The sequence below is a fragment of the Ovis aries genome, chromosome 2 (assembly GCF_016772045.2).
Source record: "Ovis aries strain OAR_USU_Benz2616 breed Rambouillet chromosome 2, ARS-UI_Ramb_v3.0, whole genome shotgun sequence".
In the NCBI taxonomy this organism is placed as follows: domain Eukaryota; kingdom Metazoa; phylum Chordata; class Mammalia; order Artiodactyla; family Bovidae; genus Ovis; species Ovis aries.
Window position 1 is genome coordinate 36,567,462 of NC_056055.1, and position 13,868 is coordinate 36,581,329.

General features: G+C 37.5%; 1 long non-coding RNA gene across 1 annotated transcript in view; it reads right to left on the reverse strand.

Moving 5' to 3' along the window:
- Positions 1 to 13,868, reverse strand: part of LOC105607182 (uncharacterized) — a 36,713-nt gene that overhangs the window by 5,519 nt on the left and 17,326 nt on the right. The window contains exon 2 of the long non-coding RNA XR_006058941.2: positions 63 to 161. This is a non-coding gene — a long non-coding RNA (uncharacterized LOC105607182). The remainder of the gene's footprint in view (positions 1 to 62; positions 162 to 13,868) is intronic.

Consider the following 13,868-nt stretch of genomic DNA (forward strand, 5'->3'; position numbering starts at 1 on the left):
ATGACTGGATATGCAAATGTGCATTCGCATTTTTGAAAGTTCGCAACTTGAAGGGGACTTACTGTATGCGGTGGACTTCCTGTATTAGTAAAGAACAGGAGTTTTCTTGGAACCACACATCCCTCTTCTTTATCTGTAGCTGATGCTGACCTCAAAAATCTCTGGAACGAGAACCAAATCCATTTTTCCTGATTGCAAAGGAAAACTCTTAGTATTTTAAATAGGATACAGCATATGCTTTGTATGGATACCAAGTATTAAAACCTGTCTTGCAAATTACAGCAGCTCCTCCAGCTAACATGGCTCATCTTGATCTCTTCATCCACAAGAATGATGATTTTGATCATCCTAAGGGTTTTGAGCTTTCTAAAGAGACTACACTTTAAGGGAGAGAACATACTAACAAACTAACATTGGTTTCCACTTTGCTAGGCAGTTATAGTTTTCGTAGTAAGTTAAAAACACAGCATCCTGGTTTAGGGGTCAGTCTCCCGTCGCTTCCATGGTGTGAATCAACTCCCTTCCATGCTCAGTCAGCCTCAGTGTCCTGAAAACCCTGGGCTGCTGGCTCTGCAGAGTTGCAAACCAGACCCTGAACAGTGGTGGCCACAGAGAGGTACTGCTCCCTGGTTCTAAGGGTTTCTATTTATTGTCCAAACCAAGACTCTTTTGAGAGTGAAAGGGGGTGTTTTTAAAGAATATGTCACAGCAATGGGTATGTTAACTAGGGCTTTTACCATTTGATTTCCCTGGTGGCTCAGGTGGTAAAGCATCTGCCTACAATGCAGGAGACCCGGGTTTGATCCCTGGGTCGGGAAGATCCCCTGGAGAAGGAAATGGCAACCCACTCCAGTACTCTTGCCTGGAGAATCCCATGGATGGAGGAGCCAAGCGGGCTACAGTCCATGGGGTCGCAAAGAGTCGGACATGACTGAGCGACTTCACTTTTCCAATGCTCTGTCTTAGGGTTTTACCTCGTAAGCTAGAATGCCCTCTTTCAACAATTCCTCCAGCTTGTTTCCTCTTAAATATGGATAACGTGAAACAGGGAAGGATTATTGCCCTGTAGTCATAGATCTCCTACTTGTATCAAGCATCAGATTAAAAATCATGGGTTTTGGGGTGGGACTATAAATGACACAGAAGATTATTTTAAAAGAGGTTTCTGGCATTGGATATTTAGTGCTACACATTCAATTTGTTTACCATTTGTAATGATGAATTTCTTATTTAATGTGAAACAAGTAAAGAGTTAAAACAATCTCAGGGTTGCTTTTACCTGTGTAGTCACGAATTTGACACTTCCAATCAGCATGTACAAGTGATGATGGTCAGCTTAACTGTGAGCAACTGAGTCACACCAAGTACACTCAAGACAGTTACGCCAAAACCAACTTGCTCATTTACAACAAGAGGTGTCAGTCATCCTGACACTTGTTTGATGCTAGATACTCCATGCATGACCTTCCTAAATCATAAGCTGTAATGTGAACCAAACACTATTAAGTCCAAGGAGTCACAGCTAGAAAGCTGCTTCTTGGGGAAGTCTGCCCAACAGACATGCCTATCTCAGGAGGGCTGGGGATTATACACATCTTACTCAAAATCTCCCATTTTTGCAAATTTCTTGTGGCGGAGGCTGGCAAGGGATCTCCAAAACCATTTCTTCTTTATGCTGTGCACAGAATTAGACTACATTTCCCAGCGCTCGTGTACATGGGTATGGCTGTATTCCCAAGTTCTGGCCGTTGGAATTTGAATGGGAAGTGATCTGTATCACTTCTAAGCACTGGACTAAATGTGAGCCTTTACAAGCCACTGGATGTCAATACCTGCCAGCAACCTAGATCCTTGAATGACCGTGGAGCAGATCACCCTACGTGCATGCATGCGTACATGCTAAGTCGCTTCAGTCATGTCTGACTCTGTGCGACCCTACGGACTGTAGCCCACCAGGCTCCTCTGTCCATGGAATTCTCCAGGCAAGAATGCTGGAGCGGGTTGCCCTGACCTCTTCCAGGGGATCTTCCTGATCCAGGGATTGAACACTAGTCTCACGTCTCCTGCACTGGCAGGCAGGTTCTTTACCACTAGTGCCACCTGCGAAGCCCAGAGCACCCTATGCCTCACCCTAAACCAGACCCATCTTAGACTGTTACTTGGGCAACAAAGTCTTAACTGGCAATTTCCAAGGCCACTGTTGTTACCACCCCTTCTCCCATCACTTAAGTTGTCTAGCTTGCCTGAGGACGGGAGTATAGCTGACAGCAGGTAGAGGAGGAGCTGCCCAGGACAGGAACGACCCAGAAGATTCCACTGGATAATTCCCTGTGCCTCAGAGTACAAAAAGAAGGATTAGGGCCTACTTTTGATGCTAATATATCTTGTCACTCTTGCTTTCAGGGGCTCAATTGGAATCTCACATAGTTAGAACCCAAGGTAGCCCACCCTGAGGAGCAAGATGACACCTGACTGAGAACTATTGGATTCAGGAGTGGTTTCACAGGCACACATGTGATCTGTGAACTTGAACAGGGCCCTGCTCTCAAAAGTTTGGTTTAATGCTCTGCTTGCACATCATGAAATTCTTAATAGTATCCTGGAACTACTGTTATGTCAGTGTACTCCAATAAGATAACAAAACGTGCAAGAGATCAGTCAGGCAACAGTGGGCACCATGCATACTGAGCATTTGATCTGAGTGCCAGGCACGCACACGCACACACACACACACACACACACACGGCAGACTGAAACCCCAGGTGTCCCTGAGGGGTCTCTGTGCACCAGAACCTAAGCCCAGATCCTGGCAGTGCAGGCAGCTGCAGTGGAAGCTGGCCCCGGGAGAAAGGAGGTCTTGCAGAGGGAGAGCACTACAGCCTGTGGTGGGAGGCCAGCTTGCCCGTTGGTCCCTGGAGCCCATCTCTGAAGCATCAGCACAGATTTTTTTTTAAGTACTTTACAGTTAATTAACCCTCACAATAATCCTATTAAGTAGGAACTATTATTACTCTTTTTAATTAACTTTTTAAACTGAAGTATAGTTCACATACAACATTATGTTAGTTTCAGGGGTACAAAATAATGATTTGACATGTGTACATACTACAAAATGATCACCACAATAATTCTAGTTGATTCTGTCACCATACATAATTTTTTTTCTTGGATTGGCCCAGATATTAACTCTCTGGTCTGAGTGATGGGACAAAAGACCTGCCACCACTTAGGTCGTTTACTTTGTCATTAATTATAACATAAAAGTGTATACATGGATATTGCAATAAACTAGATCAGAGACTAATTAGAAGTTTTCAAAGAATTTACAATCATTGGTCTTGAAAATCACTGAACATTGCAAAATAAATATCCAAAGGCTTGGAAATAGAAATTAAATTTTAAGATCCTCACATTTCACAGAAAAGGACACTATTTTCATAAAAAAATAAAAATAAAAAAACTTGCATGGACTGACTACTAATGGACAAGTGTACCATTATTTTTTCTTGTGACTGAAGATATAATATTAGAACGCATAAACAGGCATTTTAAATTTCATACAAACCATGAAACCACTTTTAGCTTCTCATACAATGTCTGCAAGTTATAGAAAAGGTCAGAAAAAACAGGAAAATGCCATTATATATAATTAACATTTAAACCTAAAATCAAACTTACAAAAAACTGATTTGTGGGAAGCATTAAAACATTTTAGAAAAAATTTTATAGAAGAACCACCAGCTCTAAGATATATTTGAATTTATATTTCAAAATAACTGATCAGAACTATTGTAAAGTTGTTAAAGCCTATGAAATACTCTTTTTTTAATTTTTATTTTTACTTTATTTTACTTCACAATACTGTATTGGTTTTGCCATACATTGACATGAATCCACCACGGGTGTACATGCGTTCCCAAACATGAACCCCCCTCCTACATCCCTCCCCATAAAAGTACCAATAACAGTTGCATCAACAGAGATCCTTTTCAAAATTAAAGTTATCAAAAATTACTTGTGATCTTGCATTTGTTAAAAGCTCTGATGTTATTTTCAATTATAGCAATTGAAAATGAAGTTGCTAAAATAAGTTTTAATGGTTTAATAAATGAATTTGCAGAAAAGTGAAGCTTAAAAATTATGTTGCAATCAAGATATATTTATATTGATATATGAAGGGCACTGTTATTTTATTATACAAAATCATGGCACTAAACTATTATTTTCCACAATTTGTAATATTACTTGTTGAAATACATAAATGTTGTTACATATCTGTCACTTGTTTTCTAATAAAATACTTTTAAAAGAAAAACTTTTATATTTTGTGACTCTACACTTTACCCCTGTGTTTTGAACAAGGGGCTCCACATTATCATTTTACACTGAGTCCAGCAAATGTGGGCTCACTGAATTGACATATTGACAAATATGTCACTGGCCTTGACTGTGTTAAAACAATGGAGGGAGGAAATGTTGGAAGATAATCCTTTAATGACTAGAACTGAAGTCTAGATTGTAAGTGTGAAAATCAAAGGCACATGGGCTAATTCTTCCTTTTCTTTGAAGAATTTAAAACCATCTAATGATAAAGAGTCTGTCTTACAGATAAGATCTTCTCTTTCTTTATAAAGAAGGGAGGGAGATATCTTTTTGCTAATATTTTTATTTTCTCAAACTTTGGTGACTAGATTGGGTTAAATACGGTGGCTCTAAGTGAAGGAGAATGTGTAGAAGTTAAAATCAGTATCTAGGATTTAATAAAGCCTTTTCTGTATAATTGAGAAAGTAAATCCTAATTACAGTGTGACAAATCCTTCTGCAGGTCAGGTCATTACTAATTCTTTGTTTTAAATAAAATTTAAATAATAGCTAGCTGAATTGATGAAAGCAAAAACTGATTCTCTGAAAAGAATAAAATCAGTATGCTTCTAGACATGCTAACTAAAATAGAGAGGAAGAGAGAATATGCAAATTACTAATATCAGAAATGGAAAGAGGACATCATCACAGATTTCATGGACATTGAAAAGATAACAAAATACTATGAACACCACCATGCCCACAAATTAAAGTAGATGAAATAGACACATTTCTTGAAACACACAACCTGCTAAAAATCACAAAAGAAGAAATAATCTGAGGAGTACATTTATTAAAGAAATCAAATAATTAACTAATAACTTTCCAAAAGCAAAAGCGGCTGGTCCAGATAGGTCCATTGGTGAATTCTACCAAAAGTTTAATGAAGAAATTATATCAATTCTCTACAATCTCTCTCAGAGTTTAGAAGCAAAAGGAATATGTCCTAAATCATTTTATGTGGTCAGAATCACTCTGATACCAAAACCAAAGGTCTTGTTAAAAAAAAAAAAAAATTACTCACCTATCTCTCTTATAAGCACAGATATAAAAACCATCAACAAAATATTACCAAACTTAATGTAACAATGTATAAAAAGAACTTTATACAAGGGAGATTTATCCTTATTATGGTAAGCTGGCTCAACATCCAAAATAAATTAATATAATCTATCACATCAATAGGAAAAAAAAATCACAGTCGTATTAATAGATGCAGAAAAAAATTTGTAACAAAATTCAACACTCATTGATGATAAAAACTCTCAGAAAACTAGAGGGGAACCTCAATTTGACAAAGAATAGATGTAAAGAATCTATAACTAACATCATACTTAATGGTGAAAAACTTGAAGCTCTCCCACTGAGATCAGGTGCTAGGCAAGATTATCCCCTCTCAGCACTCCTTTTCAACATCATACTGACAGTTCCAGCCAATGCAGTTTAAGACACGGAAAAGAAATAAAAAGTATACAGATTTGGAAGGAAGACATAAAACTGTCTTTGTTCTCAGGTGACATGATAGTCTATGTAAAAATAATAATAATAATAATAATAAAGAATAGCCAAAATCCCTCCTGGAAGTAATAGACAATTATAGCAAGAAAGCAGGATACAGATTAATATACAAGTTGATTGCTTTCCTATATACCAGCAGTGGACAAATTGAATTTGAAATTTAAAATACAATACCATTTACATTGTGCTGTGCTCAGTGGCTCAGTCATGTCTGACTCTTTGAGACCCCATGGACTGTAGACCACCAGGCTCCTCTATCTATGGAATTTTCAAGGCAAGAATACTGGAGTGGGCTGCCATTTCAGAGGTTGCCTACTCCAGAGGATCTTCCCAACCCAGGGATCAAACCTGCATCTCTTGTATTTCCTGCATTGGTAGGCAGATTCTTTACCACATAGATGATATGTGAGGAAAACTAACAAACTCTGATTAATGGAATCAAGGAAATAATTAAATAAATGGGGAGATATTCCATGTTTATGGGTAGGAACATTCAATTTTGTCAATGTATAAATTCTCCCCAACTTGATTTATAGATTCAGTCAAAATCCCAGCAAGTTATTTCATGATATTGACAAACTTATTATGAAGATTATATGGAGAGGGGGAAAAGACCCAGAATAGACAATACACTATTGAATCTAAAGAACAAACTTGGCTTGCTGATACTACCTGAGTTCAGCTCTTTACTATAAAGCTATGGTAATTAAGACTATTTGGTACTGGTGAAAGAATAGACAAGGAGATTAATGGAATAGAACAGAGAGACCCAAAATAGAATCAAATAAATTTAGTTAAACTTCTCTTTGACAAAGCTAAGGCAAAACAGTAGAGCAAAGACAATCTTTTCAATAAATAGTGTGGGAACAACAGGACATCCACTTGCAAAAAAAAAACCTAGGCAGAGAATATACACTCTTTGCAAAAATTAACTCAAAATATAAATCAGCTCTATTTCAACAAAATAAGTTTTAAAAAATTAACTCAAAATGGACCACAAACCAATATAAAACACTAGAAGACAACACAGGAGAAAACCTAAATGAAACTGGGTAATATGGTGATGACTTTGGATATATCACCAAAGGCACAATCCAGGGAAAAAAATGATAAGCTATTTCATTAAAATTTAAAACTTCTGCTGAGAAAAACATTGTAAAGAGAATAAAAGGCCACAAACTGAAAAGATTTTTATATACATCTGATAAGGAACTATTATCCAAAACATACAAAGAACTCTTAAATCTCAGCAATAATAAACAACCTGTTTAAAAAATGGGTCAAAGATCTTAACAGACCATACACTATTCTTTAAAAAAATAAAATCAATAAAAATACTGCTATGGAATAAGCAAACTTATGGTTACCAAAGGGAAAAGGGGGAGTATAAATTAGGAAGTTGGGATTAACAGATTATATACTACTGTATATAAAATAGCCATCAACTGTATAGCACAAGAACACTTCAATATTCTCTAATAATGTATATAGGGAAAGAATCTTAAAAAATAGATATATGTATATGTATAACTGAATCAATCTGCTGTACACCTGAAACTAACACAACTTTGTAAATCAACTACACTCCTATATAAAATAAACAACAACAAAAATGTGATACAACAAAGAAAGCTTTACTCTAAAACAATGGTATGTCTAGGTCACATACTACACATGTGTTTAACTTTTTAAGAAACTGTTGAATTTTTTTCAAAAAAGCTAGTGTCATTTTATATTTCCATTAGCAGTGTATAAAAGTTCCAATCCCCCTGCATCCCTGATAATACCTGGTTACAGTTAGTCCTTTTAATTTTAGTCATTCTAACAGTGTAGAGTGGTATCTAACTATAGTTTCACCGTTCATTTTCCTAATGGCTAATTTTGTTAAGAATATTGCCATTCATATATCTTCCTTGGTTTAGCATGAATTCAAATCTTTCACCAATTTTTTTTAACGAGGTTTCTTGTTTCCTAATTATTGAGTTTTGAGAGTTCTTTATATATTGTGGACATTACTGTATCACATATACACTTAGAAATATTTTATCCCAGTCTGTATATTTTACTAAAAGCCCCATGAGTTATGAGTTTTTCGGTCTTACTTATGGGAACAGGCACTATTGTCTGCCTCATGTGAGTGCCAGATACTATTTCTTCTCATCTCTTTGGTGGTTCTTCTCCAGTTATGAAATAAACTTGCCCATGCCCATGTGTTGTGTTGACCATTACTCTGATGCATCCTTTGGACTCTGCAGATCTGATTTATTTCTTTATGCCATGCTCTTTGTTTTTCTGGTTTGTGTTACAAACAAAGAAACTGACACTCCCGAATTTCTCAAATGCCCCATCCAAGCTCACATAGGCAGGAAGTGATAGGGCTAATATTTGGAGCCAGACCTTCCTTAGTACATAGCAGAACTTAGCAGCAGGGGTTGGGGAGAATAACTGGTTTCATTTTCAAGGTCACCTGAGCAATTAATAATGAGAAGTCTGAGTAGAAGGCAGTCAGCTCTCAAATAGTAGAAGAAGAAGGCCTCTAGTGTTGGCTTTTGATGGTGGACAGGAGGTAATTTTCTTCAAAAGATATATGGGTCAGGTAAAACTGAGAAATTCATTTTGCTGGAAGCTCAGTTGCAAATAAAGGAAAACCTTAGTCAAGCAAAGAGGCAGAGATCAAAGGAAGCTCAGTCCTGCTCATGTAGAAAGAAATGTCTGAGAGAATACAGGACATGCCTTCCTCTTGTCCTTGGAGCAGATGATGGCACTATTTATGGAATTCTCCCCTGAAGAACACAGACTCTTTCCTTCAAGCAAGAACTGGCGTGTCTGCAATTGGATTTTCCAAGGTTAGAGATCTCCTTTGAGGAGGAGGAGCAGGGGCAGACCATGAGGATTCCAGTGAATGGAGCAGTCTGCACCCAATTTAAATTTGATCTGGATATTACAAGCCAAACTTTTGGAAACTTAATCCTCTGGCAGGATCTGTGACATGGAGGCCAGAGATCTGATAGCCATGCTATTTAGAGAAGCCAAAAACCAACACAGTTGAAAAGAGGACCGACTTTTAATGTTGTCAGGCTGGGGCAATGGACCATGCCAAGTGGCCTCTGGGATGGGCAGCAGCTGGTCAGGGACAGAACTAAGAGGCTGTGTATCAGAATAACTGGATGCTTGGAGGCAACACAGAGGCATGAAATAGTAAAAGGGAGAGAAGTCATGCAGCCAGGGAATGTAGGATGTCCCCAAAATGAGAGCTCAGTGCTGCCAGGAAGAAGGTTAGGGGTGGTCAGATCATGAAGGCAGAAAACTTCAGATGATGCTCAATGGTGATATTTTTATTGTGAGAAGCCATAAAGCAGAACACTCTGAGAAACCTTCTGCCCAGTACCTCTGCCCCACATTGGAGGATTTCGCATTTTTCAATTTTTAAAAAAATCCAGAATTAACATTGATTATTCTTGTATAGCAGGATTGTGTGAGTAATTTTTATTCTGTTCTTGTAACATTCTTTTTTAAGCTTTCTTCCATGGGTTTGGATTCTTTTCATAATACTGATGATGAAAACTAGCAGTGTGAAAGCCACAAGGCAGCAAAAATAAGGTGGAGCTCCTTCCAAGTCTCATTATCAGAGAACTGTCATTATTTGACCTACCTAGTGCTTCCCTGAACGACTCCCATTGCAATGCTGTCTTGATGTGACCTGGCTCAGAGCTTGCCCTGAGTGAGAAAAGCTTTTTTCCCCAAGGACACTTGTACAATACATTTAGAGTCAATTGTTTAAAGGCTGCCTGAGGCAGTGAATAATTGTGGTAAACAACAGGCTTATTAAAAACCTGAAAAGAAAAAAAAAATGAAACTCTGGGGAATGAGATGCCCATTGAGCCTTTGAAAAGCTCTGATATATTACTAGGAATCTAGAAAACCATGAGCTTGCAACATACACAGGGCTGTGAACATGTCCTAGAGAGATTTGAGAAAGTTCTAAATTCTCACCTAAGGCTTTTGGCAAGCAAGAAGTGAATGTTAAGGCAGAGCTGTCAACTGTCTGGATGAGTGTTAAAGACACACATTCATACAATCATTCATACACAAACACACACATTGTCCCTCAGCAAAAAAAAAAAAAAAAAAAAAAAAAAAACACCTGGGAGATTGGTTCCCAACATTTAGAGAAATCTCTGTCCAATTATTAGCTGGAACTAACCTGAGCAAGTAGAGATTTCAGTAGCTGACAAAGAATACAGATTTAACATAATAAGTTCAGTAGAGTCACTAAATAAACAACAAACAGCAATAACAACAGACTATGAGGATAGGGATCTCTGAATCCCAAAACTTCCACAATATATTATTTAAAATGTACATTTTTCAACAAAAAATTAGAAACACAAACAGTGATGAAAACATGGCCCATAAACAAGGGGATAAAAGGCACAAATAAAAACTGACCCTGAAGGAGGTCAGATGTTTGACTTAACAGACAGAGATTTTAAATCAGCTATCTCAAACATGTCTGAATCATGCCTAAAGAACTAAATAAAAGTATGAGATTAACGTCTTTCCAAGTAAATATTATCAGTAGAGATATAAATTATAAAATGAACTAAACAGAAATTTTGGATTTGAAAAAATACAATAACTGAAATGAAAAAATCACTAGAGGGGCTCAAGAGCAGATCTGAACTAGCAGAAAGAATGAGTAAATTTGAAAAGACGTTGATTGAGATTAGCCAGTCTAAGAAAGAGAAATAAAAACAGTAAATATTAATACGAACAAAACCCAAGACATCTGTGAGACACCATCAAGTATACTAACATGAAAATAATGGAATTCCCAGAAGGAAAGGAGAGAGAAAAAGAGGCAGATGATATTAATTGTAATCCCCATGGGAAACCACCAAGAAAATGACTCAAAGTGATATGGAAAATAAATGATAGGGAATTAAAATAGTACACTGGAAAATAAATATTTAGTACAAAGAGATGGCAGTAATGGAAGAAGAGAGAAACAAAAGACACACAGAATGCAAACAGAAACATGTCAGATGCAAATATTTTCAGTAATTATATTAAGTGTTAGTGGACCAAACACTCCAATTAAGAGATAGAAATTGACAGAACTACCTAACTATACGCTGTAAACAGGGTACCACAATTAGATATCCGTAACTAAAGGAAATATGATATTCACCAACATGTGAAAATTAAACATACTTTTAAACAACCAGTAGAGCAAAGAAGAAATCACAAGGGAAATTAGAAAATACATTGGGATGAATGAAAACAAAAACTCAGCATATCAAAACTCATGGAGTGCAATAAAAACAGTGCTCAGAGAGAAATTTATAGTTGTAAATGCCTATGTTAAAAAATGGAGAAGGAAATGGCAACCCAATCCAGTATTCTTGCCTGGAGAATCCCATGGAGGGAGGAACCTGGTAGGCTACAGTCCACGGGGTCACAAAGAGTTGGACATGACTGAGCTACTTCACTTTCACTTTTATGTTAAAAAAAGAAGAGGTTTCAAATAAATAACATAACTTTCCACCTTCATAACGAGAAGAAAATAGAGCAAAGTAAATCCAAGCAGTAGAATTGAGGAGATAATAAATATTAGAGCAGGAATAGAGAATAGATAAATGATAGAGAAAATTAATAAAAACAAAAGTTAGTTCTTTGACAAGGTAAGTAAGACTGACAATTTTCTTAGCTAGAGTGACAAGAAAAGAGGTACTCAAATTACTAAAATCAGGAATGAAAGATACTATTTCTGACCTTAAAAACAGAAACAATTGAAGGGAAATACTATGAACAATTGTATGCCAACGGATTAGATAATGTGGTCACAATGGATAAATTTCTAGAAAGATAGAAACTACCAAAACTGAATCAAAAAGGAACAGAATATATGAATAGGCCTATCTGGTCCCATCACTTCATGGCAAATAGATGGGGAAACAGTGGAAACAGTGTCAGACTTTATTTTGGGGGGCTCCAAAATCACTGCAGATGGTGACTGCAGCCATGAAATTAAAAGACGCTTACTCCTTGGAAGAAAAGTTATGACCAACCTGGATAGCATATTCAAAAGCAGAGACATTACTTTGCCAACAAAGGTCCATCTAGTCAAGGCTATGGTTTTTCCAGTAGTCATGTATGGATGTGAGAGTTGGACTGTGAAGAAGGCAGAGTGCCGAAGAATTGATGCTTTTGAACTGTGGTGTTGGAGAAGACTCTTGAGAGTCCCTTGGACTGCAAGGAGATCCAACCAGGCCATTCTGAAGGAGATCAGCCCTGGGTGTTCTTTGGAAGGAATGTTGCTAAAGCTGAAGCTCCAGTACTTTGGCCACCTCATGCGAAGAGTTGACTCATTGGAAAAAGACTTTGATGCTGCGAGGGATTGGGGGCAGGAGGAGAAAGGGCCGGCAGAGGATGAGATGGCTGGATGGCATCACGGACTCGATGAATGTGAGTCTGAGTGAACTCCGGGAGTTGGTGATGGACAGGGAGGCCTGGCGTGCTGCAATTCATGGGGTTGCAAAGAGTCAGACACGACTGAGCAACTGAACTGAACTGATAGCAAATAAAGAGATTGAATTGATAATCAAAGACTTCCCACAAAGAAAGACCAGGCTTCACTGGTTCATTCTACCAAACATCTTAAGAAGAGTTCGTACTAATATTTAAGAAAGTTTTGTTAAAAAATAAAAATAAATGAGTAAAGAATGCTCCCAAATCATTACCTGGTACCAAAACAAAGAAATCATGAGAAAACTACAGACAAATATCACTTATGAATATATGCAAAGCTCCTCAACAAAATATAGGCAGAGAGACTCCAGCAACATATAAAAAGGGTAATACACTATGACTAAGTGGGATTTATTCTAGGAATGCAATGTTAATTCAATATAAGAAAAGAAATCAATATAATATACCATATTAATAAAGAACAAAAATTATAATTATTTCAATAGATATGAAGAAATGCCGGGAGCCAGCGTGAGGAATCCCGCCAGTGGCAAAGGTCATGAGGAAGGAAGCCTGACAAAACTCAAGGGTGTGATCAGGCTCCAGGGGTTCCCCCTGGAATTTCCTGAGCATCCAGCCCCAAAAACCAGAGTCTGCCTGCTTTACTGTGTTATGCTTTCCACCTACTCTTCTGACATTAACAGGGGGGCTGTCCCCCCACCACCTTTTTCTGGAAAAGGTTAATTTAGAGCTTTTAGATAATAAATCTCCTGGGCATAATAAGAGTGTTTCAATCCAAAAACCCCTCTGATGGCTTTCTAGCCTGCCTGCTGGACTCTTACAGCTGCACATGTGATTGTTTGCAGCCTCCACGAGAGGCACAGGAAGCTTAAAATATCCTAGGAATGTAGGGGCTTCCGAGGAGTCAAAATCATTAGACTAGGACTGATTAAAGGTTTCATTTGTTGAGCCAATACTTGCTGCCAAGTTTTCATATCTTTTATTTGTAGATATAGTTGGTATATAGAAAAACAGATAGTAGACCTGGTACTAGCAACATTAGATCTTTGAGTTAAGTACTTTCTTTGTTATAACCCACTACACCTTTGTTCTACAGGAATGTAACTTTATTTAGTAGTTTGAGGGTGATGCAGAGTAAAGAAAAAAACACTTCTAGGGAAAAAGAGTTTTACTGGTTGATAGACATTTATCTAGGGAGAGAGCCATAAAAATGTTAACAGGCCTCTTGGCCAGAAGATAATGTAAACCACCTGAGACCTTTTGTATATGGGAAGGTATGCAAAAGAAAGCCTGGTCTCAATGAGGGTCAGGACTGCTGCCCCTGCATAACTCTGCATATTCCATTATTTCTTTATGTACAACTTGGGGTATATAAGCTGATTTTTAAAATAAAGTCTTGAGTCTTTCACCGATGCTGGGCTCCCCCATGTCATTCTTTTCTCCCCTTTTCCAGCTGAATTCCCATCTGGAGCAGGGAGGCTCACCACGTCTACTTA